Source organism: Aulonocara sp. 'chitande type north' Nkhata Bay, linkage group LG16 (assembly GCF_057382095.1).
Source record: "Aulonocara sp. 'chitande type north' Nkhata Bay isolate Kocher_YH1m ecotype deep benthic linkage group LG16, A_spYH_male_GT1.1, whole genome shotgun sequence".
NCBI lineage: Eukaryota > Metazoa > Chordata > Actinopteri > Cichliformes > Cichlidae > Aulonocara > Aulonocara sp. 'chitande type north' Nkhata Bay.
In genome coordinates, this window is record NC_141359.1 from 1,251,405 (window position 1) to 1,268,014 (window position 16,610).

The 16,610-nt window shown below is 38.5% G+C and overlaps 1 long non-coding RNA gene across 1 annotated transcript; it reads right to left on the reverse strand.

Moving 5' to 3' along the window:
* Positions 1-9,537: 9,537 nt before the first annotated feature.
* On the reverse strand, positions 9,538-14,822 carry LOC147310749 (uncharacterized). Its single transcript, XR_015125480.1, has 4 exons — positions 14,669-14,822; positions 12,645-12,676; positions 11,796-11,821; positions 9,538-10,549 (listed from the first exon to the last, which is right to left on the reverse strand). It is a non-coding gene; the product is annotated as an uncharacterized LOC147310749 (long non-coding RNA).
* Positions 14,823-16,610: the final 1,788 nt, after the last annotated feature.

Here is a 16,610-nt window from a genome sequence, read left to right on the forward strand (position 1 = left end):
CTTCCTGGAGTCAGGTGCCTGATCAGTAGCAGTGAGTTGACAGAAGTTGGTGTCTGTAAGAGTGGCCAAACACTGATACTCTGTCCACTTGAGTAGAGTCTAAGAAGCTGGAATGCAGGCACACTGAACGAGCTTGTTCTAAAAAATACAGAAAAAGGAACATTTTATTTGTGTTAAGGCCTAAAAACTACAAATAAGTTATGCAATGAACAATGTTGAAATACCTTATAGGTGCTGCAGGCCACATAACCAGAATCCAGAGCAATCTCACACTCACATGATGGTGAGGAAAGACATGAGCTCTGCAATGAGGTTTGAATGTCTCAGTTGGGACACTGAAGAACTCAGAAGACAGCAATACCTGCACAGAGAGACAGAGTAGAAAAAGCATAGATTTGTAATCCATAATGTGAATTAAAACTCAAAAAGTGTCAACAAGTATAATCATTTGAGTGTGGAATTATTTATGCACTAAACAGGATTTTAATTAATTAATTGAATTAAAAACACTGACATTTTTTATCAAAGATAAAGAATCATACCTCTCTCTGCTCTGAGGATCACTGAGCATCTCTGACAGGAAATACAGTTTCCTCAGTAGGAGTCATCATTCATGGTCTCAGAGGTGTGTAGTGTGGCAGCATCATGATGGTCTCCAGATCAGGCAGGAGGTCAGGTGATGGGTGTGTCATCTTCTCCATTGAAGACATACTGGTATGGCAGTTCATAAAACAGCAGTCTCTGTGTGGCATGTAGTTATCTGTGCAGTCCAGCACTGATGGATCAGGTTTGGCTCAGCAGTTCATGAAGATGGTGTTAAGATGTTGTTGTTTCAGCTGAGGATGGTGAAGTTTGAAGGTTTTCCCACAAAGGAAACAGGACTGTGTGTGCCCTGTCTGAAAAAAATACATCTACAAAACATAAAGTGCTTTTAACACCACCCACCCCCCCTCCCCACCCACCCATCTCAGCCCCCAAGTGTCTATATAATGCTGGTATGGGGTGTCAGTTACTAAATCTAATTAGTGCGTCAGAAAGCGGGGGCTACACCTAAAGCCCCCGCTTTCTGATGTCTTTGTTTATTAGCAGCTTTTTCCAGCTGCTCAGAGAATTCTGACTTGGCCTTTATCCACCCAAACCCAAACCCACCCGGATAAAGGCCAAGTCAGAAAATTGATGCAGAAACTTTCCATGTACTTCTAAATCAGTTTTTATACAAATTCTGTAAGCTGTGAAAATGTTTTTCTCTACATAATGTATAATTATAGACATCTCTGGTAGCCTAAAGATAGTTTAAAACTTTTAACATTTTTTACCTGTAAAACATGATAAGCAAAACCTCATTCATCCAAAAAACATTTGATTCTACAAAATTTACTATAATCAAGAAAATATAATTGTCTGTATTTATTCATGTGACCCATAATAAATACCTGCATTTATCTGTGATTTATTTATTTACTATTTCATATTTGAAAGCATCTTGGAGGGGAAGATCTCGTTTGTTGAGATACATACGTCAGAGTAAAAAAAGTATCAAAAAAGGAGATGACAATTAACATCCATGAAAAAATGTATAAGTAGATTTAGTCATTTAAAACATGAGAATAAAAAATAAATTATGTCCGTTTAATGCAGTATATTTCAGATCTGAGGTGCATGATAACAGAAAGCAGATCTCCCGGCTCTGCATGAAGTACAGCCATGATTTGGTGACATGATTAATAACATTGCAATAAGAAAGGGTCTTCTTACAGACAGAGTAGGGAAGACAATTTTTTCCAATGAAAAATATTTTTCATACTCTACAATCAGTAAACTCTGTAACAAACATAATCTGTAATTGTTTCAAAACTCACCAGACGACTTCATGATTGGCTCGAGGACAGGACACAAAACACAGGGTTGTGGTAACTGTAGTATGATCTCAGAACACCGGAATGGAGACATTGATCTGGCTGAGAAATAAAAATGAGGTCAAGCAGGGTGTTCTTGTCTGTAGTGGCAGAAGTGATCAGCTGTGAATACCCTCTCGACTGAAACTGCTCCAGAATCTGTTTTCTTCCACTCTGCAACTGGTTCTCATTAAAATCTCCACACACAATGATTGGGTGACAGTCCATTATTTCAAGGGAATCTAAAAGACTTACCAGGTTTTGCATGAATGGTGTCAAACTGTAGTCAGGGGGTCTGTACACAACAGCAATGAGTGCAGGGAATGGAGCCTGAACCTTCAACACTAAAAACTCAAGATCAGTGACATTATGCAGATACTGTTTTACCTGAACCTGAAAATGATTCCTCAAATACACAACAACTCCCCCACCACTTCTGCTGGCCATGTGAGGAAAGTTTGTGTAGGACACATGTCTGTTGCGTTTGAACATGGTGTAGCCATCCAAATGAAGACTGTCTGCAACAAAGGAGCCTTGGAGGTGAGACTCTGTGAGACACAAAACATCTGCTAAACACATTTCATGATGACTCTTGATGTCACTGATGTGAGATGGCAAACCCTCCGTATTGTGATGGATCAGTGTAAGAGTGTCAAGTCTGCTGGCTGTTTCTCTGACCTGAAGAAGAGGCATCATTTCCTCAACGCTGGCTTGTCTCATGGTTTGGAGTGCTGCAGTTACCTCGGGATTGGAGTAAATCTTTTTCTCATCCAAGTCCTGCAAATAGAGTCCACTGAGAGACGTCACCCTGCTGAGAGCAACATAAGCCATACCTGGTTCAAAAATGTTCTTCATTGAAACTACAGCTGTCTGTGTTGTAAGACCCTGAGTTTTGTGAATTGTGCAGGCAAATGCTAGCTTTACAGGAAACTGTCTGCGTACTGCTCCTTTAAACTTCAGACTCTCCTCTGCTCTCTCAATGTAAACCAGATCATCAGATGCTGCATTAGCACTGCGGTTGTGTCTCATAGGCTGCCGGTTGTCCATCCTGAGCCCCAGTTTAATTATGTGTCCATCATTTTCAGATCTCACCACCTTTACCAGTATACCAAAAGCACCGTTGACTAAACCGTTTAGTGTGTCCAAGTTTCTGGTCAGCATGACTCGAGCTCCTTCAGCAACATTCAGAGTGTCAGGTAAATCATTTCTCCCACCTGTAAATGGTTTGTCTCTTCGTTCCATTCTGCCTGTACGTTTATCCTTCTGGAAATCGTCTGCAGTGATGATTATGATGTTTGAATGAAGCTTCTTCAGGGTATCTGTGTTATGGGATTCCACATTCTTGTTGGTGGCATAAATGTGTAAGACCTCAGTTGGACATTCTTCTGGTGCAGTCACAGCCTGTGACAACAAATCTCTGTCGCACTGAGAAAGCTCATCCGTCTTTTCTTTCACTCTAATCCTGTTCAGCATCTCTGCAAAGGCCACATCATCTTTCTGACGCATGATCTCGGTTAGAGTGATCATCTGAAAATGTTCCTGCCATAGGTCAATCTGTTCTGGATCGTAAACGCAGAGAGGTTTAGACTGTCGCACTGGTGGCAGCTGGTAAAAATCTCCAACAGCTAAAACTGACATTCCACCAAAAGGTCTCTGAGTGCCTTTGATTTGTTTCAGTCTTGCATCCACATAGGCAAAAAGGGGTTTTGAAACCATTGAAATCTCATCAATAACAATAATTTCTGCATTCATCAGCTCAGATCTGACTTCATCCAGTTGGTTACCAAGTCCTTGAATGGGTGGTTTCAGACTCCTGGGTAGTTTCAGTAGAGAATGTAATGTAGAGCCATTGATAGAAAAAGCTGCTGTACCGGTAAATGAAGTAAGTAAAACAGTTGGATTTGATATGTCAGCTTCTTCTGCATTAGCAGGCAGTCTGCTCAGGATCTTTGATGCTTCAGAGTGAATACATTTAATCAGATGTGACTTTCCAGTTCCTGCACCACCGTTGATATAGAAGAAAAATGGATCTGGGTTCAAACCACAAACTCGCTGAATACACCAGTCTCTTATAGTATAGAACACGCAGGCCTGCTTCTGGTTCAGATTCTGATACATTACACGTACCACGGCTGGATCTACTGCAGGTTGTTCTCTGATGGCTCTGATCTCTGTTACAGCATCAGACTGACGACTGTAGTCGGGAACATTCTCCTGTTCGTTCTCATCATCAGAATGTCTCTCAGGAAGATTCTCATCACATTGCAGCCTCACAACTTCAGATTCAGGAGCAAGATTACACCATTCATCGATCATAACATCCCTATTTTGTTCAAACTCTTCCAGTGCACTCTCAATATCCTCAGAGTTCTTCTCATACTTGTCTTTATTTCTTTTCACAATCCGTTTCACAGACTCACTGTGGTCTGAACATGGAAGTCGCACAAAACCCGAGTTGTAGAAGGACTGATAGGTTTGGAAACATTGTGGTTTCAGTTCCTGCTCTGATCTGTGTGGAAGGTAAAGTCTCAACAGTCGACCATAATATTGCTCAGGATCTTTTTCCTGTGAACAGTGGTAATACCTGATTATAGCTGGTTTATCATTCTTTCGCCTTTGTACAAATCCAAGCTGGTTTAGAAGAGGAAGCACATCTTTTCCTTCATTTGGACCACTCACCAACCGGCACAGGGCAGCAAAATCAGCCAGCGACATTTCCTCATATTCTGGGGTCTCAGGTCTGCATTTGTATTTATCACTCAAACTTGTCATCCAAATATTACAGCTGTCATGTGTTGTGCTTTCCAGGAAGCTCATGGGCCGACTCATTTTTACTGGGTTATCATCTGTTGGTACAAATACAACACTGCGGGAACATTTTTTCATTTTTAGGCCACAGACTCGAGTCACACACTCCTGTGCGCTGATCTCTCTCTTTTTTGAGTAAGCCTGCATCACAGCTCTCATTTCATCACATTCATTGACGGTGTTCTTATCAGAGTTATCGATAACTGTCTTCAGGTATTCAGAGAGGCCAGATTCTTTCTTCGTTATATATTTACAGAGGTATTCTACACATGAATAGGCATTCAAAATGAATGAGACATCTAAATTAGAGTTCCAGGCTTCAAGCAGATCTGGGTTGTAATTGTTGATCCAACAGTCCTTTGGGTCACGTTTCAGAATCAGAGCTGTTTTCTTGTTTATGTTCTGGAGGCATTGTTCATACTCATTCATTGTCAAGTTGCATCGTGACAGAATCTGCTCTATGGTGAGGGAAGCAGCTTCAGGTTCCTTCAGCAGGTTCAACAAAGGTCTGAGTTTGGCTTTTGCAGCTTCAGTGTCTGAATCCTCATCCTGTCTCACAATCATTGTTCTTGTGGATGGTGGTTTTGGAAACCCAAATCTACAACCAGAGTTCACACTCTTAAAGCATGTCTTTGTGTGGTTCTTGCTGTGCTTTTGTAGTTCAGAGACTTTTTTGTGCAGTTCAGGTTGTTTTTCTGGATCAGGGAGTTGAGCTGAGATGTATCTGTCCACAAAGTCACAGACAGTTTGGTCATCATCCACATCTGCTTCTACCTTTTCTCGAATCCACAGCAACATGTGTATATGCGGACTACCTCTGTGCTGGAACTCAACTCTGTAAAAGTAATCAATGATCTCACCAAGGGGCTGTGCAGGAGAAAAAAGCAAATCTCTGAACAAAGCCTCAACACGCTTATCAAACATCCGCATGGTGGTTACTGGATTTGATCTTAGAATTTCACACTTTTCTGACCAGTCCAGGGCTTCAAAATCAACCTCTTCACCTTGCTGTCTCTTTATTGCTTGAATCACTTCAGGCCATCTCATCTCAGCAGCAGAGAAAGTGACAAAGAACTGAGGTGTTCCTATTTGACGAATCATACTGAATAAATCTTTGGTAGTTTTCTGCCAGTAAGCTGGAGTTCCTCTGAGTGGCTGCATAAATCTGATTGCATCTTTATTTCTTACCAGCTTCTCTACTTCTGTCTTACTTTGTAACATTCCCGATGTGATTTTGCGTCCATCTTTGGTCATAGTTTTACCTTTCCTTAGCTGTATTGTCATGCTGGAATTAGCCAAATGTATTTCAGTGACAAACTGTGAGAAAAACAGGTAATTTGTGTCTTTAGCAAATCTTGCATCAATGTTGAAAAGCCTTGACTTGAAGTAAGCACTTGGTGTGAGTTTAAGAAGTCTCTTTTCATCCAGTGTATTCTGACCGGTAGGAAACTGCACAGGAAATGCCATGGCTTCCAAATGAGGAGTTCTGAAGAAGCTAACAGGATTGTTTCTTTCTGCAGGAGCCACACAATATGTGTTATCAGTGAAACAGAGAATCTCTTCTGAAATGTCAACAGGCTGCAGACAACTTTCTAGAGCAAAACCTCCATTGTTCAAATCACTTTCTGGTTCATCTGGATTTTGTTCCTCTGGTTGTTCATCACAGGATTGCATATTAATAGCTTGTTCACTTTCAGACTCACTTTCGCACAAAAGGGCATCTTTTTCATAGTTGTCAATTTCCATTAAATCTGCTTCATCATAATCATCACTTCCCATGCTGGCTTCATCACTGCTGTCATCATCAGGTAACGTTGGATCACAAAGCAATGCATCATCTCTGATAATAATATCTGTGTACTGTGGATGAATTTGTTTGAGTTTACGCAGGGCTTGAATGAGTTTAGACCAGGTGACAGTCTGGAACAGCTGATGGCCTTTGTAGCACAGTCGTCTTTTCAGCTTTATCCTCATGATCTGTGATTGGCTTCTGATCCTCGGTAAACTGTCAACTGTTTGTTGGACTTCAGATGGTACACACACCACATTACCACGTATGAGTCTCTGTCTGCCCTTTGGAAGTGGAATAATCTTAGCAAATGGTATGCATTTGGCAATCAGATGTCTCTCCAGAATGTTGAGATCGCACAGTTCAGCTGGAATATCCTGCAGTTCTAAACCGTTGACAGCAGCAAGTCTTGGCATGCGTCCACTTTTGAGGGAACTGTGACACGTGTGACAGATATACTCCTTTTTTCTCTCAACAGGAAAGCTGCAGTGATCATGACATGCTTCATCACACACATGAACAAATTTACCAGTTAGACACTGCTGAGCTACAATTTGGTGTTTTGAGTAATTTTCTCTTTTGCAGATTTTCACCTGATTAGGAAAAGAAGCTTTTAGACAAACAGTACAAACATAAGATGGTGCTGACTTAATGTTGGATCTGAAACGAGATATGGCCTCATTCATTAAAGTGTTCTCTGGATGACACTGTAAAGTCTCAGCTGGTCGATGCATCTGACGATATTTTCTTTTTATTTTCATTGCACATCTGATATTATGCATCTGTCTAAAAGAAATACTGTTCCAATATTTTACTCTCATTCGTTCTCTCATATTGTCCTTGTGTTGCTGCTGAAATTGTCTCTCTTCTCCATAACGTTTAGTGATGTAACATTTTTTTTTCTGTCTAAATTCTACACTTTCTTTATATAGGTTAGAAACATATGACCTCATGTAAGCTTTATGTTTCTCTCTGAATCCAGCACAAGTTCTGTAATTTCTTCTTATACGTTCCTTCTGCTGTTCTTTGAATATAGGAGATTGTCTATAAGATTCTTTATATGTTTTTCTCATACGTTCCTTCTGCTTTTCTCGAAAAATGGGAGATTCTCTATATGTTCTTGTTATACGTTCCTTCTGCTTTTCTCGAAAAATGGGAGATTCTCTATATGTTCTTGTTATACGTTCCTTCTGCTTTTCTCTGAATGAAGAATCTTCTTTATACATCCTTATGACACGTTCTCTTTTTCTCTCTCTAATTTTAGCACTATCTCTATAGATTTTTCTAAAATGTTCTCTCTGTTTCTCTCTATATGTAGCATTGAGTTTACACAGATTATTTTTGTACACACTCTTCTTCTGTCTGTGATCAGGATCATGAGACTTTCTGCTAGAATCTTTTTTCTTTGCCTTAAAGCTTTCATCAAAAGCGTACATCTGTCTTTCTTTCTTTTTCTGATTTTCCCTTCTCTGTGGTAGTTTTTCTTGGACCAACAGTCGTCTCCTAATCTTTCTCCTTTGCTGTTTATTATGCTTCAACAGTTTATGTGAGAGTTCATCTGTTGTCATAGTTAAACAGGAGGCAGTGTTTAAATCATTCAGAGGAACAGAATCTTTTGTTACCTGAGTGTCTCTTACAGAAGATGCAGAGGTTTCTATTTCTAAATAATCAGAATTGTTCAGCTCAGCAGCTGGCTCATTTGAATAATCCACTCTGGATGACATCACTTCAGTAGCTAAAGTGTCGGCCACAGTTTTCTGTGTTTTCTCAGTGGATTTGGGGGTTTCAAATTTAGGTTCATTTAAAGCTGGTGCTGGAACAGTTGTAGCTGTTTGTCTGTTTTCATCAGCATTTCTTTGGTCAGCAACGTTTTCACTGTGGAACTCAACAGGCTGTAGCTCATAAGTGCAGGTTGGTGCGATGCTGAACATTCTGTACAAACGTTTGATCCTGTCAATCATGTCATTAAGACGTGTGAACTTCAACATAACTGCAGTTCCACCACTTGCACTTAGCGACAATGGCATTCCTGTAGACTTACGTGGGTGAGGGTCAAAATATGCGTATTCACCTGAAGTCAGCCTGGAAACTGCAATGGCGGTTCCTCCCATGACTAGCAAAGCGTAGCGAAACTCTGAAGCCAAATGCTGTAGTCCCTGTTCAAGGCTCGGAAGATGATCTGTACCGTCAAATGTGCCATAAAGAGCAAACTGAGACATGTCGACTTGATACTCGTGTCTGCGGCTGATGATCACAGTGGGAAGTTCATCACAGGCTAGAAACACGCTGTTCACAAACCTCTTTCTGGCATCTGAATACACGGCATGGCCTTTGTCCAACACACGGTTAAGATCTGCTCTGGTAATGAATTCATCCTCGTGTAAGAATGACAGGAAAACCAAACTGTTCGCCATGCATTGCTGATTCCGGTACTTTCCATACTTAGCATTGGCCTGGCTTCGGGATGCACAGATGCTACTCACTCGTGGACGACTTTCACTGTTTGTAACCTGTACATGAGACGGTCCTGGAGCTTCTCCATCATGCTGCGTTTGCACAGTTAGCTGGGGTTCAGTCTGGATTACCTGCTGTACTTTAGCATTTGGCACCGATGATGAGCAAACACCTCTCTTTACCACATCTGCATAAGACACTGCGGCTGTCTGAACGCTGAGCTGCACTTCTGGACTGGGAATACTTGTAACAGACACCTTTACCTGCTCACCGGTCTGAGAAAGATTTACCTGTTCCTTCTGCTTTTGCCATCTAAGCTTCTGGGACTGTGACCTTTGACCTTTCCTTGGCATTTTGTGCAAGTACAAACTGGACCTTATATGTATTTATACACAAATGTATACAAAAATCAACCTGTAAACACTGAAAAACCCCTCAAGTTTCTATTAAATGGATAAATGTAAAACTATACAAATGGTAAAGTGTTCTTATAACTGTTTAATTGATGTAAAAGGCTGACTTAAATACAAACTCAATATAAAAGTTATTGAAAGATCTTTAAAAAGTTTTATTGTAGCTTTTTCAAAAACTGTATATTATACTTTTTTTTTTTTTAAACCAGACTGGTTAATGAATAGGTCTATACTTCTGTGAAGTAATATGCAGAATAAATCTCAACAATCAATCAACAGGCTATAATAAAACTCTTAGTTTTAAAGTAGACTTTGTGTAAATCTTTCAGATATCTAAAATCTAAAGCAAATATAAGGAGCTGTGGTGGTGTAGTGATCAGATGACAGGCGATGAGGATTCTTCAGCTGGATGTTCTGCAGCAGTCAGGAAACAGGAAGTCTGGGTTCTCAGGGCAGCCTCTAGATGACAATTGTAACTGAATACTTACACTGAGTGACAAAAAAAGGGTTTGTCCTTAAATAATAATAGTTTAAACTTGTAGTCAAATGTTATAGCCAGTGAAACAGACTTGAAAAATGTATTTGAATCTAATTTAATATTTATCTAAATAGAGCAGTCTGAATGTATATATTACAAAATAACCAGATTGTCTTATTACAAATAAACCTTTAAGAGGTGTATATTTTATATAATTTCTCAAAGTAATTGCACCTGTAAGCCAAACAGCCAATCAATGTTTATTCCAAAGTGTAATGCAAAATTAAAATGACAAATTTAGGGCTGTGTAAATAGTTTCTACAGTGACTTCTACTGTACTGTATATTCAACTTCTTACTTGTAATTTCCAGTAAAATGAGTGGATATGAGAGAGTTTAACGACAGGAAAGAAGGAGCAGTGAGAGCAGAGATCTCTCAGATTTCTGAAAACAGATCGTCGAAGTTGCGGTAACTTCAATTTCCAAAAACTTGGTTTGTTGTCAACCTTGGTTTGTTGTCAAACTTGGTTTCTTGTCAAACTAGGGCTTATGCTTGTCAAAATTAGATAGAGTACATGGCGGAGAAATGATAGAAGATAGAATCCCTTGTCAAAAAAGATGGAGCAGGGAGAGGGAGAGTGATAGGACAGACTGAATTTGCTTGTTAATGGCTTGTTAATGATAGAGGGAGAGGGTTTTCTGCAGCAGGTCACCTGTAAGACAGAAAGAAAGTGGAATTAGACACACTTCCAATAAACCTGGCTTTACCGTATTTTTCAGACTATAAGGCACATTTAAAAGCCTTTAATTTTCTCAAAAATAGACAGTGCACCTTATGTATGGTTGTGCTTACTGATTTCAAACCAATTCTATGTGGTACACGGCACTCTGTCAAATGTTTTAGTATGACTTTGGTAAGCTACAAAGCAGCACCACTTGATGTATCGTCGGAGCATGGCTACCATAGTCAGCACCCTCGTAGAGTAATTCGTACTGTGCTTCAACATAATATGGTGTGTGTGTATAAGGGCCTGGCACCTGTTGAGAGCCATGCTTATGTAGCAGATTTCAAACTGATCAATCCACATTCATCAGTCCATAAATCCTGAAAAGTAAGTGTATTGTTCTGTATTTTATGTCTTACAACTGAACAATTTTGAGAGTTATTGTAAATGAGTTGAATAAAGTTTGACTTATCTGTTTTGTTTGGCTTAATGTGCCTTAGAATTTAGTGCGCCTTACAGTCCGAAAAATACAGAACATATATATCATTACACACTGAAGAGTTGTACAGTACATTATTAGATTCAACTGAATAAAAATGTTTATCATATGGTGGTGGAACATTTCTAAGGACATTTTCGCATTCTATTAACACAATAAAAACAAACAGAGTCTGTAAACCAAGATATGGTGCTATAGTAACTTACTATAAACATTATATGGTCAAGCTAAACCCACACAATGAAGTCAGAGCAGACAGTTTCAGACCACCTGCTTTAAACACTTCACATGCACTCAACTCACATGATCCTAAATGCCCAAAGGTCTCAAATTCCCGTTTCTGTGTGTACTTACCTGGTACAACAGTATATCATAATGTCTGGGGAGCAGTTAACATAAAAGTAAAAAATAATTTACTCAGTATGACTTTTGGCAAAATGAAAAATTTGGAGACAGATGACTCCTAAACAGCAGTTTCTACATTTTTCAGTCAAATTTGGGGCATGTTTAATACACACTCCACTAAATCTACAATAAACTTAGCATGGCCGATATTAGGGCCTAATTAAAAATGTACTATGATGATAAGAGAGATCTGTAAGTCTGGAAATGTTTACATAGACTTTTCTATGATCTGATTATTCCCAAGAGCTGTGCTGACTCACTGCACTAAACTGAATCTCCTATAATGAGAAACATTTCCCAGAACTGCACCTCAGACAAACCTTTACTTACCAGACTGAGACGATCAGATCAGCAGTCTAGAGAAAGGAAACAATTCATCAGATCACTGTTTGATGATTCAGACTGTTGAGCCTCTTCACACACAATCCAATTTACTGTGACATAAATTAACTAGTAAATTTATTTAAGGCTTTATGAGCTTACTGTAGTCTAAAGAGGAGATAAATGAACTGCAGCGTCTCACATGGCTATAGCAAGTGTAATAAAAGCATTCTTTACTACAGAAATACAAAGAATAGCCACCAATATTTGTTGGCACAAGTGCAGGATATACCAAATATTTCCTACACAGAAGCTTTGTGGCTCCAACATTTTCTACAACAGGTCAGTACTAGTAAAGTGTGAAAACCAAAACTTTTAAAAATGTTAGATACAAAGTAATTATATAAATCAGAAGCAACAGAAAACCTCATCATGTCTGATATGAATATGTAAATCTTAAAATAAATATTGACATGTTACAATAGCAGAGGTGCACCATGTTTTGTAATTAAAATTAAATGTCTTAAATTTTTACACTAAAAAGTCCTCTCATTGTACCCGTTGCTAGGAATATTTATGTATTTTGCAGTGTACCTTTTTGGCAACTTTTCTATTTAATTTTAAAACACATTATATTCACCAAATAAGTGATAAACTAATTAGACACACTGGCTGTAATGTACCTAACAATGTCCACTCACACCTCTGGTTCTCTTAGTTTTTCATTATAACTTTGTGTTTTTGCCAATCAGTAAATGGAAACATATCACAAAAAGTCAGACTACTGTATGTAAGTTGCCAAATGTGCTACGCAATGCCAGGTTCATACTGCTTCAGTTACAATCACTGTTTACTTACCAGCAAAGGCAAAACCAAAGATCTCTTTCACTCTGTGTAACAAAAGACAAAGCACAAAAACACAGAATAAGACAACTCAAATCAGCATCACAGTCAATACTGCATCACTCTGTGTAGTCCAAAAGATTCAGTACACTTCTTTGTTTACCACAGCAACAAACAACTCACCTCTTTTTTCTACACCTTATTAAAGATTACATCTTCATTAAGGTAAAATGTGGTTTCATCCATTTGTAATAAGCCACACACGTTTCTCAGTTATGTGATAGCTCTATTAGTTTGGTGCTATTAGATAACACAGTAGATTTAATAAGCAATGATTTACTACACCTAGCTCTGCACACTTTATCAAATTCTGACATCACAATTTCAAAGCATGAACAATCATAAATGAAAGCTTGGATGATATTTTTGTAGGCTTCAACATCTGAGTTCGTCTGCATTCAAATTCTGCTTCCTAAAAATATTATCACCTGCACACAGTATCATTTAATATGCTGTTGTTTTAAATATCTACATATCATATTTATAATATTAATGGTGCACTGCTGCATTTTATTTATTTGAAGGTGGACGTTTTTTATATTTCGTTAGTTTTTCACAAAGTGAGAAGTTAAACAGAACTGCAGGTGAAGGTTTTATTTAAAAAAAAAAACAACCTGCACAAACAAGTGTTTGTTAAACAGTTCTTAAAATTTAACTAAAAAACTAAAATTACCTAATTAAAAAAAACTTCTTGTTAAGAGATGTTATTATTCTTATATTATGTGTTTCATCCTCACTCTCTCTCTCCCTTCTGTTAATTAACCCACAGCACAAAAACACACCGGTACAGGCACGTGACTCTTCTTCTCCCGGCTTTCAGTCAGAAGCTGTGTCCCAAAATGTCGGCTGCATCCTCCGGAGGCCGCATTTGAAGGCCGATTATGTCACAGCCAGTCGACGAAGGCTGTCTCAAATGCGGCCGACAAATGAGTCCTTCATTTCATAAACTTTTAACATATTTTTAGGCGAGAAAGTAGCGGTGTAAATTGCAAATATCTGCTTGGTTTATCAAGACATCGCATATTTGCAAAAGTGTGCCGACGTTTTCAGAGACGTCTGTCACCCACCGGCTCGATGGCAAGCCGGGAGGGGGGTTCAGACCCCCGCTCTTTCGCTACTCAGGTTAAACATGATATACAAGTCACTCTGATAACTTAAAAATGTAATTGTTTGCCTTTTTCTGTGTTTTATTTGTTCTGGAGTAAATCGGTTTGGCTGAGATCAAAGTTATTAGATTATTAGATTAAATAAAGCTTTATTAATCCATCCGGTGGGTTCCTCCGGGATTTTCACATAGCTCAATAAACGTTAAACGGTCGAGAATTTACGCCAGTGTCCTGTTATATTTTAAATAGCAAGGAGCAGACGGCCGAGTTTATTAAACTCCAGCGAGACAGCGGTGACGCAAATCTGAAGGCTAGACCGTCCAGTTTCACAGCCTTCTCGGTCCACGTAGACCGCGAAGGCCGGGTCCTCCGAAAGATGCAGCCGACGTTTTGGGACACAGCTAATGGCGGTAAAATGGCTCCTTTGAAGTTGCCGACCCTGCTGCTTCAGCAGCTAATCAGTGGTTCTAAAATGACGGCTCATTACCTTACAACCGAAAGAATGAGGCCGTTTTAACTGACTTATTTGTGAAGAGAACTAACTTCAGCTTCCCTAACAGACTCAGAAACACTAACACACCGAATGAACCAAATACAACACAATAACTGTAATAAACAATCAAATGAACCATATTAATTTCACACTGGGCCTATAGCAGCTAGGCTAGGCGTTAGCACTTAGGGCTAGCATACCAAACACTCCTTTTAAATAGTAAAATTACAACGTTTCACTAAAAAAGCAGCCATTGTGTTACTTTAACATGACTTATACTTCGACTGGCTTCATAAGTCACTAACAACAACTGGGTAAATCCCTCATACAGCTTATAGACATTTCATTTCAGAAAAGAGAGACAGAGAAGCAGCGCTTACCGGTGGGGATCGAGCTGAGAGTGGACGGAGATTCAGGAGTCAGGCAGAGACGTTAAAAAAAGAGGCATTCACGGGTAGTGGGAAACTCCGCAATTACACAAAATTGGCATGGAAAACGTGAAAAATATATGTAAATTTAAATATTATTATACTAGATTTTTTTGCAACAAAAAGCAACTAGCAGAAATTTAATTCTATAAGTTTAATAAATGTTTAAAACAGGATTCTTTGAATTTGAAATAATGGTTAAAAGACATAAATAAACACAAGGTCATTATGTTAAAATGTACTTTATTATGATAGATTTATTTAACTGACTGCAGTAATAAGAACAGTCTTCTGCTGAACACCAACACCAAGGAGCTGGTGTTGGTGATCGCCTAAGCATCCTCACAGTAGGAGCTGCAGAGGTTCATCTCACTCCACTGCAGGACTCAAGAGGTTCAGGAGGTCCCTTAACCCCACTGCTATGAGACTTTTTAACAGGGACTCCTGATATGTTCATTGCACATTTGTTTCTTTTATTCTACTACATATTGGTTGTAATCATGAATTCTGAATTGCTTTAAAGCTGAAGCTGTCGGCTAAAACTAGCTGAAAAAGCTGAAAAGTTGCAGAAATTGTAAAAACTTTGCAGAAGCAAAGGAACTTTGCTAAAATGTAATAACTTCGCAGAACTGCAATATCTTAGAGGAAACATAATACTTGGCAGAAATACAATAGCAGAACTTAGCAGAAATATTGTAACTTACCAGAAACATGATAACTTCTCAAAAATACAAGAATTTAGGAGAAATAGTATAAGATAACAGAAAGAATATATTTAGCCAAAAATACTTAAACATTACAGAAACACTATGATTTAGAAAAATAATACAACAGAGCAGAAATATTGTGATTTACCAGAGACACTGTGATGAACTATGAATATTGTAATTTTAAATTAAGACTATGTTTTAGCACAAATATTATAATTTGGCAGAAATACTATAATTTGGCAGAAATACTATGTTTCAGCACAAATACTCTGGTTTAGCACAAATATTATAACATAGCAGAAATACATTTATATAGCAGAAATGCTATATTTAGAAAGAAAAATATAATATAGTAGAAATAGTATGATTTAGCAGAAATACTGTATTTAGCACAAGTACCAAAAAGTAGCAGAAATACTATGATTTAGCAGAAATACTATGATTGAGCAGAAGTACTAAGATGTAGTAAAAGTACTTTGATTTAACAGAAATACAATTATGGAGGAGTAATACTTTAAAATGGGAGAAATAGCCTAAAGGGAAGAGTATTTGTGCCTGGAGTGTTAACAAGAATGTGAGGTCCATATTAGAAAAGCTGGTAAAATCATAAAAGTTTGCAGAATTGTAATAAATGATGAATATGAATTACTGGTCTGTGACAGTGTATTAATTTGTAGGGAAAAAAAAAACATGTTGACCAAGGTGGAATCGAACCCACGACCTTTGGTTTGCAGACCCGTGTCATTACCAACTGCGCCACTTGGAAAGAGAGGAGCCACTTTGAAAAACAGGGTGATGAGGAGTCAGAATTAGATCGCGGTGAGAGGCGGAAAACCCCATTTTTTGCAGTTACAAAACGTTGTGTAACTCAAACACTAGGTGGACTAGAAGCATAATTCTTCTACTGGCTGAATCAGTGGACTTTGGTGTACTTCGACTGCGATTTTCATTGCTCTTTGTACAACCGTCACTGAGATATGACGAGAGAGGAAACGGAAGACCTCAGATATGATTGGCTGACTGGGAAGCCGTGCAGGCCCTGATATGTGATATGTGTCTGAGTCCGCACAGAGGATTGGCTGCCTGGCAGAAATATATAGAAATAGTATGATTAAGCATAAATACTACATTTAGCAGAAATACTATATTAAGCACAAATCCTATAAAAAGCAGAAATAGTATAT